Source organism: Carcharhinus amblyrhynchos, chromosome 13 (assembly GCF_965287045.1).
Source record: "Carcharhinus amblyrhynchos chromosome 13, sCarAmb.v2.hapA, whole genome shotgun sequence".
Classification (NCBI taxonomy): Eukaryota; Metazoa; Chordata; class Chondrichthyes; order Carcharhiniformes; family Carcharhinidae; genus Carcharhinus; species Carcharhinus amblyrhynchos.
In genome coordinates this window covers 8926399-8946430 of record NC_137336.1, presented here as the reverse complement: position 1 = coordinate 8946430, position 20032 = coordinate 8926399, and the positions used below count along the sequence as shown (strand labels likewise).

The following is a 20032-nucleotide window of genomic DNA, read 5'->3' as shown; positions in this document are numbered from 1 at the left end:
GACGGCAGCCGATTCCATTCACTCACCATCCTCTGAGTGAAAAACTTACCCCTAACATCACCTCTGTACTTGCTTCCCTGCACCTTAAATCTGTGTCCTCTCGTAGCGACCATTTCAACCCGGGGAAATAGCCTCTGAGAATCCACCCTATCTATTCCTCTCAACATTTTATAAACCTCTATCAGGTCGCCTCTCAACCTTCGTCTCTCCAGGGAGAAGAGTCCCAGCTCCCTCAACCTATCTTCATAAGGCATGCCTCCCAATCCAGGCAACACCCTTGTAAATCTCCTCAGTACCCTTTCAATAGCTTCTACGTCCTTCCTATAGTGAGGCGACCAGAACTGCGCACAGTACTCCAAGTGAGGCCTGACAAGGGTCTTATAAAGTTGCAGCATTACCTCCCGACTCCTAAACTCAATCCCTCGATTAGTGAAGGCCAGTACACCATACGCCTTCTTGACCACATCCTCCACCTGCGAGGCCGATTTAAGAGCCCTGTGGACCCGAACCCCAAGATCCTTCTGCTCTTCAACACTGCTAAGACTCCTGCCCTTGATAGTGTACTCGTTCATCCCATTGGTCCTGCCAAAATGGACCACTACACATTTATCCACGTTGAAGTCCATCTGCCACTTCTCCGCCCAGTCCTGCATCCTATTTATGTCCTGCTGCAACTTCTGATATCCTTCCAGACCATCCACAACACCTCCGACCTTCGTGTCATCAGTGAACTTACTAACCCATCCCTCCACTTCCTCATCTAGGTCATTTATGAAAATGACAAACAGCAAGGGTCCTGGAACAGATCCCTGGGGCACTCCACTGGTGACTGACCTCCATTCAGAAAAAGACCCATCCACAACCACTCTCTGCCTTCTGCAGGCAAGCCAGTTCTGGATCCACAAGGCCAAAGCCCCTTGGATCCCATGCCCTCTCACCTTCTCAAGAAGTCTTGCATGGGGGACCTTATCAAACGCCTTGCTGAAGTCCATGTACACCACGTCCACTGCTCTTCCTTCGTCAATGTGTTCAGTCACATTTTCGAAGAACTCAACTAGGCTCGTAAGGCACGACCTGCCCTTGACAAAACCATGCTGACTATTTCTGATCAGGCTAAACCTCTCAAAATGCTCATAAATCTTGTCCCTCAGAAGCCTTTCCATCAGCTTACCAACCACTGAGGTCAGACTCACCGGTCGGTAATTTCCCGGGCTATCTCTGTTCCCTTTCTTGAAAATAGGAACCACATCCGCAATCCTCCAATCCTCCGGAACCTCTCCCGTCTCCATCGACGGCGCAAGGATCATCGCCAGGGGCTCTGCAATCACCTCCCTCACCTCCCACAGTAACCTGGGGTACATCCCATCTGGTCCTGGCAACTTATCTATCTTGATAGAATTCAAAAGTTCTAACACATCCTCTTCCTTAATATTCACAAACTCAATCTTTTCCATCTGCTGCAAATCTGTAGCAAAATCTCCCAGATCAGTTTCCACCGTGAATACTGAGGCAAAGTACTCATTAAGCACCTCTGCCATTTCTTCCGCTTCCACACAGACCTTTCCCCCTTCACCTTTTATAGGTCCTATCCCTTCTCTTCTCATCCTTTTACTTTTCACATATTTGTAGAAGGCCTTGGGATTCTCCTTAATCTTACCCGCCAAGGCCTTCTCATGACCCCTTCTGGCTCTCCTAATTTCCCTTTTAAGCTCCTTTCTACAATCCTTATACTCCTCTAGATCCTTAACATCTCCTAGCTCCCTGAACCTTTTGTACACCTTCCTTTTCTTCCTGGCTAGTTTCACCACAGCCTTCGTACATCACGGTTCCCGCGACCTACCAAAACCTCCTTGTCTCTTTGGAACGTTGTCGTGCAGAGCTCCAGACAAACATTCCTTGAATATCCGCCACCTTCCTTCTGTACTTTTCCCCAAGAATGCCTCCTTCCAGTTTATTTGTCCAATTAACTTCCTGACGTCTTCGTATTTCCCCTTAATCCAGACAAACACCTTCCTATCCTGCCTGATCCTAGCAGGATGTGGAAGCTATTGAAAGGGTGCAAAGAATGTTGCCTGGATTGGGAGGCATGCCTTATGAGGATAGGTTGAGGGAGCTCAGTCTTTTCTCCCCGGCGAGATGAAGGATGAGGTGACCTGATGGAGGTTTATAAGATGTTGAGAGGTATAGATAGGGTGGATTCTCAGAGGCTATTTCCCAGGGCTGAAATGGTTGCTACAAGAGGACACAGGTTTAAGTTGCTGGGGAGTAGATACAGAGGAGATGCCAGGGGTAAGATTTTCACTCAGAGGGTGGTGAGTGAGTGGAATCAGCTGCCGTCGGTGGTGGTGGAGGCGAACTCATTGGGGTCTTTTAAGAGACTTCTGAATGAGTACATGGGATTTAATGGGATTGAGGGTTATAGATAGGCCTGGTAGGTAGGGATATGATCAGCGCAACCTGTGGGCCAAAGGGCCTGTTTGTGCTGTAGTGTTCTATGTTCCATGGAAGAGCCGTTGGAGAATATGAATGTGCCATTTACAGCTATTCCGATCTTCATCTATTATTCAGCTGATAATGCGTGGAAAGAGCTATTGCTGCGTTTCATCTACTTGGACCTAAGCAAGTGCCAGGACCCATTGTGGTGGACACCAATTATGGTTATCATCCACAGATGAAGCAGCATTTACCTAAACCAGCCACGCACGTGTTAAGTAACCTCCCCTATAATTGCCACACAAACCCACTGAGGTTCAGTTGAAGGGTTGCTCACTCTATCATCAGCTAATGCAGCCTACTGCTAGTGACAGGTTAATGACTTCAGCTGCCCACTTGCAGGAGATGTTACTGTGAGTGAATATCAGAATATTTGCTTTTAATGATGCTTGATTAATAGGATGGAACAAAGATGTGGTCACCATTAGGCACTTAAAAATGCACTCAGAAAGATTGTGAGAGAATAATTTGTGACAGGCCAAAAAGGAATGACCCTTCCTCTGCCCTCGCAGTGGAAGCTTTGCAGGAATGAGGACATCCTTTTTGAAGGTTAGGAATCCTTCCCTCTTAGGAGGCTTGAGGTGGGGAGGAGAAAGGGGCAGAATGGGGAATCGGGGGGGGGAGCAGACAGGGGCACTGGTGTTCGGAGATGGTTCTTTTGTGGGACTGATAGGGGCATGAGGTCAATGGGGTGAGTGAGTATCCCCTGGAGAACTGACTGTTGTTCCGGAGAGAGAGAGTTTCCCCCCGTGCAGTCCCAAAACCCAGGAATAGTGGTGACACAGAAGGAGGTCATTCGGTCCATCGTGTCAGTGTTGGTTCTCTGCAAAGGCAACTCATTCAGTCCCACTGCCCAACCCTTTCATAGAACCATTGAATCCCTACAGGACGGTAGGAGGCCATTCAGCCCATTGAGTCTGTATCGGCCATATTCCCACTTTGGCCCTGTTCCCGTAATCCTACACATTTACCCTGCTAGTCCCGCTGACACTAAGGGTCAAATTAGCATGGCCAATCCACCTAACCTGCACAACTTTGGACTGCGGGAGGAAACCGGAGCACCTGGAGGAAACCCACGCAGAAACAGAGAGAACATGCAAACTCCACATAGACAGTGACCTAAGCTGGGAATCGAACCCAGGTCCCTGGCGCTGTGAGGCAGCAGTGCTAACCACTGTGCCACCCTAGAACCCTGACGCATTCCTCACAGGGTGATAGAATTCCCCTGCCCCTATCCACCCCACTTCTCCTTTAAGACCTTGTTAAAGCCCCGGACTCTGAATAAACCTTGGAATCTCCCCTTGGATGAGTCCCAATTATTTCTGATGAGCCCCTTGGGGAAGTGCCCTGAGAAGTGTTTCCACAAGAAAAGGCACCATCTAAATGCAACTTGTTGTTTGGCTCAATTCACCAGAAATCACCTGAATATCGCTGTAAATCCCCAAAGATAAATCCTTAGAGAACAATAAACGGAGTAAACATGTTACCAGGTGGTCTCTTTTGACCTAAGCCTGGGAGCAATTGGGGATATAATTTACACGACTCACCAGCACATGTTGTTCCGGGTGTGTTTCGCGCTCAGATAGCCCCTGGTACCGTTTCACATTCTCTGCTTTATCTGGAGGGCTGGAGGTAACCTGTGTGGAATCAGACCTACAGAGAAAGAAACATCCTGGTGTTAACACATCAGCCTGGCTGGATAGGAACTCAACAATCAGGAGGAACCCATCTGTCCAAACCTGACCCCAGAGGGCTGATGTATCTGCTGTTCCCCGCTCACTTATGGGGGAGGTGGGAGGGGGAGGAGGGGGCATGCAGGAGAGGAGGAGGGAGACAGGGCTGGCAGGTAGTGTGTGTTTGTGGGGCAAGGGTGGGCAGATACTTCAAAATCATAGAGGACGCGATGACCGCTTGGTATTATTGCCGGGCTATTAATCCAGAAACTCAGCAAATGTTTCTGGCACCTGGGTTCGAATCCCACCACGGCAGATGGTGGAATTTGAATTCAATTTAAAAAATCTGGAATTAAGAATCTACTGATGACCATGAAACCATTGCCAATTGTCAGAAAATCCCATGGTTCACTGGGGGCGGCACGGTGGCACAGCACTTAGCACTGCTGACTCACAATGCCAGGGACAAGGGTTCGAGTCCCAGATTGGGTCACTGTGTGTGTGGAGATGGCACGTTCTCCCCATGTCTGCGTGGGCTTCCTCTGGGTGCTCCAGTTTGCTCCCACAGTCTGAAAGATGTACTGATTAGGTGCATCGACCTGAACAGGTTCCGGGCTGTGGCGACCAGGGGAATGTCACAGTAACTTCATTGCAGTGTTAAATGTAAGCCTTACTTGTGACTAATAAATAAACTTTAACTTTAATGTCCTTTAGGGAAGGAAATCTGCTGTCCTCACCTGGTCTGACCTCCATGTGACTCCAGAGCTACAGCAATGTGGTTGAGTCTCAGCTGCCCTCCAAGGCCAAAGAACAAAGAACAGTACAGCACAGGAACAGGCCCTTCGGCCCTCCAAGCCTGCACCGCTCATGCACCCAACCAGACCATTTGTTCGTATTCCTCTAATCCCAGCCAACTAGGGATAGGCAACAAATTCTGACCCAGACAGTGACACCCACGTCCCACGAATGAATAAATAAAAACTTATTCTCACCAGATTTTCATTGCTGCTCCAAGCGGGGAAACAGTGTCACTCACTCACTATCCTGTCACTCACTCACCGTCCCGTCACTCACTCGCTGTCCCATCAGCCTCCCCAGTTAACTAAGAACTCAACCACACAGCGAGCTTTGTTTTAATTCTTCCGTGGGGATGTGAGCGTTGCTGGCTGGGTCACATTTGTTGCCCATCCCTAACTGCCCCTCGAACTTGTTCAGCCATTCCAAAATCAACCACAGCGCTGGGGGTCTGGAGTCGTACACAGGCCAGGCCAGGTAAAGATGGCAGATTTCCTTCCCTGAAGGACATTTTTTCATTTATGGAATGTAATTTCTTTAGAGGTCCCTGGGGGTCCTAACTGCCCACAAGGGTCAACCACATTCTTGTGGGTCTGGAGTCACATGTAGGCCAGACCGGGGAAGGAACTCCTTCCCTAAAGAACGTCAGCTAACCAGTTTTCTTAAACAACTTTAGACTTCTTTAATTTCCAGATTTTATTGAATTTAAGTTTCACTAACTGCTCCGGTGACACAGTGGTTCGCGCTGTCTCCTTATCCTTCGGGTAAGCGTTCTCCAAGGCGGCCTTCACGACACACAACAATGCAGAGTCACTGAGCAGAAACTGATAGCCAAGTTCCGCACACGTGAGGACCACCTTAACCGGGAATTTGGGTTCATGTCACACTATCTGTAATCCCCACGACTTGCCTGGACTTGCAAAATCTCACTAGCTGTCCTCGCTAGAGACAATACACATCTCTTTAACCTGTGCTTAACCCTCTCTCCATTCACATTGCCTGTACCTTAAAGACTTGATTACCTGTAAAGACTCGCATTCCAACCATTATTTTGTAAGTTGAGTTTGTATTTTTATATGCCCTGTTTGAGAACAGAACTCCCACTCACCTGATGAAGGGGCAGCGCTATGAAAGCTTGTGGCTTGTGCCACCAAATAAACCAAAACTTTAACCTGGTGTTGTGAGACTCCTTACCTAACAAAGCCAGGGGCCTGGGTTCAATTCCGGCCTCGGGTCACTGTCTCTGTGGAGTTTGTTTGTTCTCCCCATGTCTGCATGGGTTTCCTCCGGGTGCTCCAGTTTTCTTTCACACTCCAAAGATGTGTGGGTTAGGTGGATTGGCCATACTAAATTTCCCCTTAGTGACAGGGGGATTAGCTAGGGTAAATGCATGGGGTTACAACGATGGGGGCTGGGTGGGATTGATGTTGGTGCAGGCTTGATGGGCCAAATGGCTTCCCTCTGCACTGTAGATTCTATCATTCTGTACGACTCTATGACAATACCACTCTGCCACTGCCTCCCATGAAGTGTGTCCCCAGAACATTTTACTTCCAACTGCTTGGGAACCGTCTGCAGGCAGCACAGAGACGGCAAATCCTTTACCCTGGCCAAAATACTATGCGAGCTCGCCTCTGTCTTTACAATATTCCGATGGGATTACAATCAACCTTTGTCTCTTTCATCAGGAGCTGCTGGGAGTTACTACATCTTGTGGAACTGAGCCACGACAGATCAGCCATGATCTTATTGAATGGCGGGGCAGGCTCGAAGGGCTAGATGGCCTACTCCTGCTCCTATTTCTTATGTTCTTAGCAGCTGAAGATAATTGATTCCTAGTAGACAGGCTGAGGAAACAATACTGCCCGTGTACAATGATAATAAACTGTTCAGTTCCAAATTCTATCTAACTACATAACCCATTTTGGGGTTGTTTTTCCAGTGCAGACCTCCCCTGGGTGATTTGTACATCCCACTCATTGAGTAATGTTGCCCTCCTGAGACCCCACTGAGGGGTTTTAATTTGTTCCCTCGGGGGCGTGCGCTGGTTGGAGAAACCACCCGTTGTTGACAAGTCCTTTATACTCCTTCTAGTGCCGTCCTGAACAGTTCACCATTATTTTATCATAAATTCTCAGAAGTTTTAAACAATGTGGAAATGTAGTTTTTAGAATTCTTTTGCGGGATGCGGGCATCGCTGACTGGGCCAGCATTTGTTGCCCATTCCTAACGGCCCTTGAACTGAGTGGTTTGCTCGGCCATTTCAGAGGGGAGTCGGGAGTCAACACTTTTCATAGAATCCCTAAGGTGCCATTTGGTCCATCGTGTCTGCACTAACTTTCATGACCCTTTGGAGTTTCTTGCAGTCTTGGGCAGAGCAGGAGCCATACCAAGCTGTGATACAACTACAAAGAACGCTTTCTATGGTGCATCTGCAGAAGTTGGTGAGAGTCATAGCTGACATGCCAAATTTCCTTCGTCTTCTGAGAAAGTAGAGGTGTTGGTGGGGTTTCTTAGCTATAGCGTCGTCGTGGGGGGGAGCCAGGAAAGATTGTTGATGATCTGTACACCTAAAAACTTGAAGCTCTCAACCATTTCTACTTCTTCCCCATTGATGTAGACAAGGGCATGTTCTCCACTACACTTCCTGAAGCCGATGACTTTCTCCTTCATTTTGGGAGAGATTGAGGAAGAGATGATTGTTGCCTAATAAAAGAGCATCACCGACTGCCCCCCTCCTCCGCCCCACCTCCACCCCAGGCCCTCCTCTCCACCTTAACCCTGCGCATTCACCATGGCCACCTAACCCACACATCTTTAGCCTGTGGGAGGAAACCGGAGTACCCGGAAGAAACCCATGCAGACGTGGGGAGAATGTGCAAACTCCACACAGACAGTCACCCAAGGCCACAATCGAACCTGGGTCCCTGGTGCTGTGAGACAGCGGTGCTAACCACTATGCTGCCCTGCTGCCCACATTGCAGTGGGTCTAGAATCACGTGTAGGTCAGACCAGGTAAGTCAGCAGATTTCCTTCCCTAAAAGGGGCGCTAGTGTGGGTTTTACAACAAGCAATGGTAGCTTTCAATTCTAAATTGCATTGATTGAATTTAAATTCCACCAGCTGCCGGGGTGGGATTTGAACTCGTGTTCAACAGCCTGAGCCTCTGGGTGGGGCTAGTCCAATCATCTCACCACTGCTCCACCATCTGCTGACTCAGGGAAAGCACAGGAACTCACAGGGGTCATGCTTAGTTCTGTGATACATCATACAACTTGAAAAAGGTTATAATTTTTCCAGTGGGGGAAATTCTTCAATGTGTTTCCCAGAGACATGAAGGAAACCAACATAAATCTCCTACACCAGAGAAGGAGAAATCAGTGAGTTTAATCAGAGAGTGGGGGGGGGTTTGAGAAAGGTCTCCAAGGAGGAGAAGGGGATGAATAGGCAGTGGGGTTTAAGGAGAAAATTCCACCAAGTAGGGCCCAGGTGACTGAAGATTTAATTTGATTTGATTTGATTTATTATTGTTACATGTATAAACGTATTGAATCAGCCGCCTACTATACTCCTTATAGCCATCAGGCCAAAGTCCCCTCCAGTTCGATTTTCAAGATTGCTGATGACACCACCGCAGTGGGTCGGATCTCAAACAGTGACGAGACGGAGAACAGGAATGAGATAGAGAATCTGGCAAACTGGCACGATAACATTCATCTCTCCCTCAGTATCGACAAAATGGAGGAGGTAGTCATCAACTTCAAGAAGCATAGTGGAGAACACGCCCCGACTACACCAATGGGGATGAAGTAGGAATGATCATGAGCTTCAAGTTTTTAGGTGTCTAGATCACCAGCAACTTGTCCTGGTTTCCCCCCCCATCCCGATGCTATAATTAAGAAAGCTCACCAACGCCTCTACTTTCTCAGAAGACTCAGAAAATTTGGCATGTCAGCTCTGACTCTCAGATGCACCATAGAAAGCATTCTTTGTGGTTGTATCACAGCTTGGTATCGCTCCTGCTCGGCCCAAGACCGCAAGGAACTCCAGAGGTCATGAATGTAGCCCAGTCCATCACACAGGCCAACCTCTCATCCATTGACTCTGTCTACACTTCCTGCTGCCTTGGAAAAGCAGCCAGCAAAATTAAGAACTGCTCGCACCCAGGACATTCCTCTTCCACCTTCTTCCATCAGAAAAAAGATACAAAAGTCTAAGGTCATGTACCAACTCAAGAACAGTTTCTTCCCTGCTGCCATCAGACTTTTGAATGGACTTACCTTGCACCAAATTGATCTTTCTCTACACCCTAGCTATGATTGTAACACTACATTCTGCACTCTCTCCTTTCCTTCTCTATGAATGGTTTGCTTTGTCTATATAGCACGCAAGAAACAATACTTTTCACTGTATACTAATACATATGACAATAATAAACCAAATCAAATGAATCCCTATGCGGAAGACAGTTATTCAGCCTGTTGTCTGCACCGACAACATTCCCATCGAGGCCCTATCCCCATAACCCCACATATTTACCTCACCAATCCTTCTAACCTATGCATCCTGGAACACTAAGGGGCAATCTAGCATGGCCAAAGCACATAACCTGCGTATCTTTGGACTGTGGGAAGAAACCAGAGCCCCCGGAGGAAGCCCATGCAGACCCAGGGAGAACATGTAGACTCCACACAAATATTGACCCAAAATGGGAAGCAGACCCGGTTCCCTGGAACTGTGAGGTAGTAGTACTAACCACTGTGCCAGCATGCTGCCCCCTGTACTGGAATACAGTGAAAATGTATTACTTCTTATGCATTATACAGACAAAGCGTACCGTTCATAGAGTACATAGGGGAAAAAGAAAGGATAGGGTGCAGAATATAGTGTTCCATTTACATATAGGGTGCAGGGAAAGATTAGCTTAGCATGTGATAGGTTTGTTCAAAAGTCTGATGACAGCAGGGAAGGTTCTTGAGTTGGACTTGAAAACAGGATCATTGAGGGTAGAGCAAAGGATGGAGTGTTTCCCAGGAATGCATTGGAGCGTGTGGACGGTGGAGCACCCAAAAGTGTTTCATCGGTAGACAGGCTGGTGCAGTGGCGGTATTCCCATGTATCAGCGTAACTTATCTGTAAGTACAGGCAGTCACTATGAGGGGAGGCAGGAATTACAGCTCAGGATCCAACGGGACACAAATGGTTGGGAAGAGGTTTTGCTCGCAGCCGGGGAGGACAGGTAGAGCTTGTGCTGAGCCCTGAAGCTGGCGGCATTTCTATTCCTCCATTACCCAACTGGAGAAAGTTACGGCTCCTCTAAGAATGGGTATCAGAATGGTCATCTGTTAGCACGGAGGCGCTGGAGGCTGGGTGCATGTATTTATTGTACACGGACGCTGAAAGGTTTTAGTCAGAAGGCAGCAGGCCACACCTGACAGAGTTTGATGAATTGGTGAACTTGAATCAGGATAGAGGTTGGTCTGTTCATTCAGAGGAACAGTCACCTGTATAATTAATCAGCTGTGACACATTTATCCGAACCAAAGTCACACAAGACATTCTCGGTGGCTCTGAGCGAGGCACCTTATTTCTTTGTCCTCCTTGATTCCTTTGCCAGGAAGCCACCCAGTTCTTCTCCAACACCTCTCATCACTCAATGTCTGTAGAAGAGTTCATAGGAGATAGGAGCAGAATTAGGCCATTCAGCCCATCAAGACTGTTCCACCATTCCATCATGGCTGATATCCTTCCCCATTTTTCTGCCTTCTCCCCATAACCCTTCAACTCATTAAAACTAAATAAAAAATCTGTCCAACTCCTCCATAAATTTACTCCCACTGTCCCAGCTCCACTGCACTTTGGAGTAGCGAATTCCACAGACTCACAACTCTTTGGGAGAAGTCTTTTCTCCTCAGCTTCATTTTAAATTTGCTCCCCCTTATCCTAAGACAATGGCCTCTTGTCCTAGAATGCCCCACAAGAGGCTCCACAACAACTCGATCCATGTCTGAGAATCAGATCATTACTTGAAAAGGAAGTATTAGCACGACTGTGGGGAAAAAGCGAGGTGAGTGGGACTGGATGGGTTGCTGGGGCAGACAGCCAGTATGAACACAAGGCCACTTGGGCTGAATGGCCTCCTTTAGTGGTGTAACCAATCTGTGATTCTATGACCTGTTCTACAGCCCTGTGGCACTGCCTTGGCTTGGATTGACTTGTACCTATCTCACCCTAGCCAAACTATTTCCAGCAACAGTTTCTCTCCCCGCCCCAGAAAGTCAACTGGGGAGCCTTCCCGGCTCCAGCCATGGCCTCTCCCCACCTTCAGCTACCTTGACAACAGAAATATTGACCCCACGTTATTGCTGGCTCTCTACTCGAACAACTCACCGAGACCCACCCACTCTGCCCTTTCTCCATAGCCCTGCAAATTCTCTCTCTTCAGTTAACTATAGAATCATAGGGTTAGGGTTAGGGTTAGGACTAGAGCTATACAGCACAGAAAAGGCCTTTCGGCCCACTAAGCCTGTGCCGGTCAAAGACAAACCACCCAGTTCTACTTTGCGCTTCTCTGAGCCAAGATTCTTTCTCACAATTTTGGTCTTATTTTTATTCATTCGTGTCCAACTCCAAAAGGCACTAGTGAACCAGATGGGCCCCTACCACAATCGACAATGATCTGATTCTCCTCTGCAGACATTGAGTGATGAGAGGTGTTGGAGAAGGACTGGGTGGATTCCTGGCAAAGGAATCAAGGAGGACAAAGAAATAAGGTGCCTCGCGCAGAGCCACTGAGAATGTCTTGTGTGACTTTGGTTCTGGTAAATGTGTCATAGCTGATTAATTATACAGGTGACTGTTCCTCTGAAAGATCAGACCAACCTCTATCCTGATTCAAGTTCACCGATTCATCAAAGTCTGTCAGGTGCAGCCTGCTGCCTTTGACTAAAGCCCATCAGCACACTCTGGATGATAGTATCCCATGCCAGCATATATATCCAGCAGATGGAGCCCAGCTATAGACAAAGCACCATTATTCACCTGGTCAGCTCCTAACTGAGATGTAAAGAGTCAGAGATAAAACATTTACTGCTCAACGGGTGCTCTGCTCAGAATATTGACATCTTGTTCCAAGAAGTTGTTCCCCTTTTGATTCCATTCAAGGTTAATTCCACATAAGGCTAAGGAAATTTGGCGTGTCAGCTACGGCTCACACCAACTTGATGCACCAAAGAAAGCATTCTTTCTGGTTGTATCACAGCTTGGTATGGGCTCCTGCTCTGCCAAGACCACAAAAAACTACAAAATGTACAAAAAACTACAAAAGGTCGTGAATGTAGCCCAATCCATCACACAAACCAGCCTCACATCCATCGACTCTGTCTACACTTCCCGTTGCCTGTGCAAAGCAGCTGGCATAATTAAGACCCCATGCACCCCGGATATCCTGTGTTCCACCATTTTCCTTTGGGAAAAAGATACAAAAGTCTGAGATCAAGTACCACTCGATTCAAGAACAGCTTCTTCCTTGCTACGGTCAGACTTTTGAATGGACCTACCTTGCATTAAACCGATCTTTCTCTACATCCTAGCTATTACTGTAACACTACATTCTGCAATCTCTCATTTCCTTCTCTATGAATGGTATGCTTTCTCTGTCTAGTACGCAAAAAAAAATACTTTTCACCGTATGTTAATACATGTGACAATAATAAATCAAATCAAAATCCATAACCCTCTCTGAAGATTCACTGCATGCACAAAGAATTTGGTTTCCCTGACGCCTTTTGACCAATGCACCGATACAGAATTACTTGATGTCAGACGGTGAAACCTTGGAGCAGAACACCTGAACTGAGCTTCAAGCCAGGAAGGAGAACGTTATTGGGTGAAATCAGGGTGAGCTGTTGGGAAACACATGTTGGGCCATTTGGGTAATATACTGATGCCCAAAAGCAGGCAAACATTCACTATCTTCCTTCCCTAAAGGATTTCCTTCCCTAAAGGACATTGGTGAATCCAGATGGGCTTTTTTTTATGACAATCGAGAATGGTTTCATGGTCATCATTAGACTTTTTTAATTCCAGAACTCAAATGTCACCATCTGCAAAGGTGGGACTCGAACCTGGGTCCCCAGGGCTTTACCCTGGATCTGCTGGATTACTCGTCCAGTGACAATACCACTGCGCCTCCCCTATATCAAATGATCTTTGATTGTGAAGCACAAGTAATGGATAAAGGTTTGTTTGGATGATACTGTGCTAAGGTTTTTTTTGCTCACCAGTAAATATTACCAAATATTACCAATTGCTATAGAAAAAAATAACAAAGTTGGACTATGAGCAGCAATGATGTAAATTGGGCGAATCCTTACTGGAAAAGAGAAGGTTGAACAGTAATCTGATTGTTGCTTTTAGGATTCAACAGAGTTTGGAAAATGCTGAGATATTTCAACTGGCCCACAACAGTAAACTAGACAGCATGATGTAGCGAGTATGGTCAAAATGTATCTTCAGAAACATGGTACGTACATAGGCAGCCTGAATACTATCTCCAGGGAGATTTATGAAGCAGAAACTTTGATTCATACAAATGCAAAGTAGGTAGGCTTATTTTGGAAACTACAATTTGGGAATTTAATATACGAGTCAATTGAAACATGGCATATGGTCGGTGTAACGTTCTTGGCAGGTTCAAAGTCAACTGTTGATGTGATCCCCAAAGCTTTTCATCAGAGTCTATCCTCGCTTCATGTCTGTGTCCATGGGGGGAAGACTAGTTGATAGAGATTAATTGCTCTGATTAGCCAACTGTTCCAGTATCAATCACTGACAGCAAGGTCAAAGACAAACTCAGTGCACCACACTCTTCAGCATTTCCTGTTCCTGTCTTTAGGCCCAGTCACATCACCTGTTCTGTCAATGCCACAAACGCTCACCTCTATGAATGGACAAATTAGCTTCATAGCCAGTTAACATCCTGCAGTTGTATCAAGTTGTCAATGTTGCCATTTGGATTATTTCCCTTTGGACAAATCATTTAAACCAATTTTTTAAAGTTTGGTAAAAATGTCTTCCTTTGTCATCTCTCCTCTCCTCTCTCTCTCTCTCTGCTTGTTTTTGAAGTTTAAAGTCTAAAAGTTTATTTATTAGTGTCACAAGTAGGCTTACACTACAATGAAGATACTGTGAAAATCCCCTCGTTGCCACACTCCGTCGCCTGTTTGGGTACACTCAGGGAGAATTTAGCACGGCCAATCTACCTAACCCATTACTCCTGCCAGGGAATCTGCTGTTATTGTGTCTGTCTTGCCCCTCTGTGACACATCCACTGACGCGTGTCTCCAACTGTTCTGTGATGTCTCTCACCCAGCGGCACCGAGGCCAACCCCTCTGCCTGCTGCCCTGCACTTTGACCTCGAGAACAGACCTCTGAAGCCTTTCAGCTCCGGTCAACTGGCCAGACTTCGGACATTTTCTTTACTGAATGTCACTTTTTAAGAGCTTTCTCTTTGCAATTTCAAGCATCTAGTCTTTGTCTGATTGTCCGGAACTTTCCGGCCTTTCCTGCCGGAAGGATCTCCTGGACCCACTGATGACGCACTCCCATCCTGTGTTTCCCAGCAACAGGGGGTGCATTCAACAGGGAATCCCTGTTGACGACAGCAGGAGCAGAAGATCCCCCCACTGGCCAATGGCACACTGCCTCCCACCACTGTGAAACATGTGTCAATCCCACCCATTTCCTGTCTTTGGAATTTTAAGCAGGAATCTCAGCTTCCATATAGGAACATAGGAAATAAGAAGAGGAGGCCATTCACCCCCTCAAGCCTGTTCCACCATTGAACTGGATCATGGCTGATCTTCTAACTCAACACAATCCTCCTCAACGACCCCCATCATCCCTTATTGTCACATCTATTGATCTCTGCCTGGGACACACTCAAGACTGAGCCTCCACAGCCTCTGGGGTAGAGAATTCCAAAGATTCACCACCCTCGGTGATGAAATTCCTCCTCATTCCAGTCCTAAATATCCTGCCCCTTATTCTGAGATTATGCCTACTAGTTCAAGACCCTTCCCCAGTCAGGGGAAACCTCCTTCCTGCATCTACTTTGTCATCCCTTGTGAGAATTTTGTATGTTTGAATGAGATCGCCTCTCAATCTTCTAAACTCGAGAGAATTCTGGCCCAATCTCCTCAATCTGTTCTCGTAGGATAACACCACCATTCCAGGAAATTAGGCTGGATGAATCTCTCTTGCTCTCTCTCAATGGTAAGTACACAAAGATAAGGAGACTAAAACTGTACACAATACTCCAGGTGTGACAAGACTCCATACACAGCGTTACTGTAATAAGTTCACGGAGGCAGGAGTCCTTTCACCCGAATCCCTTTATTTAGCATTCCAACAGCAAAACACAGAGTGCTCGCAATCAGCAGTCTACCTCCTGAAGTGCCAGAGGAACTGACACTCCCAGTTAAATACAAGTAAAGCTCCCTGATTGGCCCATCAATTAGCCCCTTAATCAGCGAGTTCATACTCCAATAGGCCAATCTCAATGTCCTGACCAAAGTCATTACAATTACCAACTCCAGTTGGATATATACATTAGCATCAATGAGATCATGGATTGGTGCAAGCATGTGGCAGGAAATGGATCCATCTCCATTAAATTCCAGTACTGTGTCTGAACAAATTCTTCCCCCGCCAGTCGCTCTCAGGGGATGGGGATTAGCAGTGCACCACAGTCCTCCCAGTCACTATCCATTCAATCCGGCCCGAGTTAATAACATTAACAACACTAATTAATCTCCACAGCTGCTTGCAGCTAGCCTCAGCCGAGCCCAACCTTGGCTCATAATCAGCACCTTGCCTCCAGCTCTGCAGCCCACTCAAGCATCATCTCAGCTGGCTGGAGCACTGACCATGTAGATGATAAATCTAGGCCTGTGCCCGGCCTGGCTTCCCTGTGGATCAGGTTCCCGGCGTAGGAAAGCTCAGGTGTTACCCGAATGTAGGCCCAGAAATGCAAATGTGATTGGCCCAGAAATGCAAAAGGTTTAAAGTTCAAAGTTTAAAAGTTTATTTATGGTCACAAGTTGGCTTACGTTAACGCTGCAGTGAAGTTACTGTGATGGCAGGTTGGCACAGTGGTTAGCACTGCTGTCTCACAGCGCCACGGACCCGGGTTCAATTCCAGCCTCGGGTCACTGTCTGTGTGGAGTTTGCACATTCTCCCCGTGTCTGCATGGGTTTCCTCCAGATGCTTCGGTTTCTTCCCACGGTCCAAAGATGTGTAGGTTAGGTTGATTGGCCATGCTGAATTGTCCCTTAGTTTTAGGGGGAATAGCAGGGTAAATATGTGGGGTCACAGAGATAGGGCCTGGGTGGGATTGTGGTCGGTGCAGACTCGATGGGCTGAATGGCCTCCTTCTGCAATGTAGGGATTCTTTGAAAATCCCCTAGGAATGGTGGTACCCATGACTGAATTCTGATTGGCTGATGGACAGTCCTGGTTGCCATTGCCAGGAGTTGACATCCTCCCAGAATGCTTTGTTTTGGGAGATTTAGGCCAATTTCAACCATTGCGGGAGAGTTGGCAACCCTTCCTGTACAAATACAGCGTCCTTGCTCCAGTACTCAAATCCTCTGGCAATAAAGGCCAAAGTACCATTTGCCTTCGCAATTGCTGGCTGCTCATTTCAAAGACCTCTATTTATTTTCCCCATAAATCTTCATTTATTGTCCAGATTTCTGAGCTTCACGGGAACGTAGATAGAATGTAGCATCTAATGAACTGCTCCTTGCTACAAGCTTGAGTTTGCTAGTTGTTCTACATCATCATAGATGGCGCGGTGGCACAATGGTTCGCAGTGCTGCCACACAGCGCCAGGGACCTGGGTTCAATTCCAGCCCTAGGTGGAGTTTGCACATTCCCCCCATGTCTGCGTGGGTTTCCTCCGAGTGCTGCGGTTTCCTCCCACAGTCCAAAGATGTGCAGGTTAGGTGCATTGGCCGTGCTAAATTGCCCCTTATTGTCCAAAGATGTAGGTTAGGCAGGATTTGTGATTTGATTTGATTTGTTATTGTCACTTGTATTGGTATACAGTGAAAAGTATTTCTTGCACGCTATACAGACAGAGGATACCGTTCATAGAGAAGGAAAGGAGAAAATGCGGAATGTAGTGTTAATATAGTGGCTAGAACATAGTGGGGTAAAAGCATGGGGTTACGGGGATAGGGCGCGAACTGAGCCTGGAAAAGCTGCTCAGTCAGAGAGTCAGTGCAGACTCAATGGGCTGAATGGCCTCCTTCTGCACTGTTCTATGATCAAATTGTTCATCCAGAGAATGTTTTGGGCAAAATCCCACATATGAGAATGCAGATAAAAGTGAAATTAATGGGCATCCGGATTGCAATGTGAGACTTAGAGATTAAACAGCAAAAAATGAAACCAAACTTGTTAGAGTAGAAGTGAAAACTCTGGACAAGTTCAGCAGGGCTGGCGACATCTGTGGAGAGAGAAAAACAGAGTCGACATTTCTAGTCCGCTTTGACTCTCCCTCAGAGCCGTTCAAGCTGGAATTAGCTAGAGGCTTTTTCCCAGGGTGGAAGTGTCGATTACAAGGGGGCACAGGTTCAAGGGGAGAGGGGGAAAGTTTACGGGAGATGTGCGGGGGAAGTTTTTCATGCAGAGAGGGGTGGGTGCCTGGAACGCGCAGCCAGAGGAGGCAGAGGAAGCAGGCACATTAGCAACATTTAAGAGACACCTGAATGGATACCTGAATAGAGAGAGAATAGATGGATACGGATTGATTAAGGACAGAAGGTTCTTTTAGTCCCATCGAGTCTGCACTGACCACAATCCCATCCAGGCCGTATCCCCGTAACCCCACATTTTTACCCTAGCTAGTCCCCCTTACATTAAGGAGCAATTTAGCCTGGCCAATCCAGCTAACCTGCACATCTTTGGACTGTGGGAGGAAACCCGAGCACCCAGAGGAAACCCACGCAGACACGGGGAGAATGTGCAGACTCCACACGATCGGCACGGATCTGGAGGGCCGAAGGACCTGTTCCTGTGCTGTACTTTTCTTTGTTCTTTGTCTGAAACACTGGGGGGATTCTCTGTCCTCCCCGCAGCGTGTTTTTTAGCGGTGGGAGCCATTCGCCAGCCGTGGGATATTCTGGTCCCATCTCTGCCAATGAGACTTCCCATTGATTGGCCCCCACAGCACTGGAAAACCACCCGCGGTGGGTCTGCTGTCTGCGGGACCTGAAGATCCCATCCCATCCTAGCCGTTAACTCTGTTTCTCTCTCCACAGATGCTACCAGACCTGCTGAGTCTATCCAGCATTTAAAGTAAAGTTCATTAATTAGTGTCACAAATCATTAACACTGCAATGAAGTTACTGTGAAATTTCCCTAGTCGCCACACTCCGGGCGCCTGTTCGGGTACTCTGAGGGAGAATTTGATATGACCAATGCACATAACCAGCACATCTTTCGGACTGTGGGAGGAAACCGGAGTACCTGGAAGAAACCCATGCAGACACGGGGAGAATGTGCACACTCTGCACAGATAGTGACCCAAACCGGAAATCGAACCCAGGTGCCTGGCGCTGTGAGGCAGCAGTGCTAACTACTGTGCCACAATGCTGCCCCTTTTTAAAAAAAACTCTGTTCTCATTTCCGATGTCCAGCGTTCGCAGTATATTGCTTTTGTTTCAGGAGCCGTGTTAGAATGTGATGATCCAGTGGGGACTAGTGTTCGTATCTCAAATCATGCTGGTAAACGGGCATAAACAGCACGGGTGGAGAACTGAATGGTTTGTAAATTTCAGTTTGCAGCCAACATTAAAACTGACTGCCTCGTGGACAGAAGATGGAGCTGGCATTTGTCTTGAGGATCTGAGTTTGTTATTCAAAGAGATGGCAATTGAAATTTAATGAGTTATTTAAAAGCATTGCATCCTGGAACAAAGAGCTACATAGATATTAGACTTAGCACAGAGAGCGTAGAAAGGATCTGGGAGTAATAGTCAGTGGCCTTTGCAACGTCAAGACAATGTGGAGGAGAAATTTGAAAGGCAAATCAGGGATACACAGGCAGAATAGTGGTGTATAAAATTCAACAAGAGGTTACAGCACACTTAGTTGGCCATATTGGGAGGTTGAACACGCTGGTTGCCACAGTTCAGTAGAGGTTCCCATACATTAGAAGGATGCAGTGAAGGAGAGCGAGCATGATCCCAAATGTAAAAGGATGAGCTGTGTAAGAAAGATTAGACATGCTGAGCTACTGTAAGCTGCAAAGGTGGCTTAGAGGAGATAACTCTTAAAACATGAGATGCTTTCGAGCAGACCTTTATATATAAAAAAAGATTTATTGAAAGACACATTGATCTGCCAGCTAGGAGGACAAAATTAAAGACTTCAGTGTGTTCAAGTTGGAATATTAGAGAGCTGGGCTCAATGGACCAAATTCTTGACTTCTTCCCTGTTGTATGGTGTGATACATTGTTACAGTGCAGAAGGAGGCCATTTAGCCCATTGTGTCTGCACTGACTCTCCAAAAGAACATTGTGACTTAGTGTCATTCCCTAGCCTTCTCCCCCGTACCCCCGCACATTGTTTCAATGCAAGTAAACATCTAATGCCCTCTTGAATGTCTCAATTGAGCCTGCTTCCACCACACTTACAGATAGAACATTCCAGACCCCAACCAGTCGCTGCATGAAAAAGGTTTTTGTTTTAAAATCACATTTGCTTCTTTTGCAAATCACTTTAAATCAGTTCCTTCTCATTATTTCTCTTTTTATGACAGGAGGGTTTTCTCCCCATCCTCTTAGTCTTCTCCTCTCCAAGGGGAACAGTCCCAATCTCTCCAATCTACCTTCATAATTGAAGTTTATCATCCCTGGAAACATTCTGGTAAATCTCTTCTGCACTCTCTCCAATGTGTTCACATCCTTCCTACAGTGTGGTGCCCAGAACTGGACACAATTTTCCAGCTGAGGTTTAACTAATGTCTTCTATAGATTCAGCATAGCCTCCTTGCTCTTG

At 46.9% G+C, this 20032-nt stretch overlaps 1 protein-coding gene across 1 annotated transcript in view; it reads right to left on the bottom strand.

Moving 5' to 3' along the window:
* Positions 1 to 20032, bottom strand: part of ndst1b (N-deacetylase/N-sulfotransferase (heparan glucosaminyl) 1b) — a 201561-nt gene that overhangs the window by 139134 nt on the left and 42395 nt on the right. Inside the window, exon 2 of the mRNA XM_080201264.1 lies at positions 4041 to 4146. The gene's annotated coding sequence lies outside the window, so the exon portion shown is untranslated. The remainder of the gene's footprint in view (positions 1 to 4040; positions 4147 to 20032) is intronic.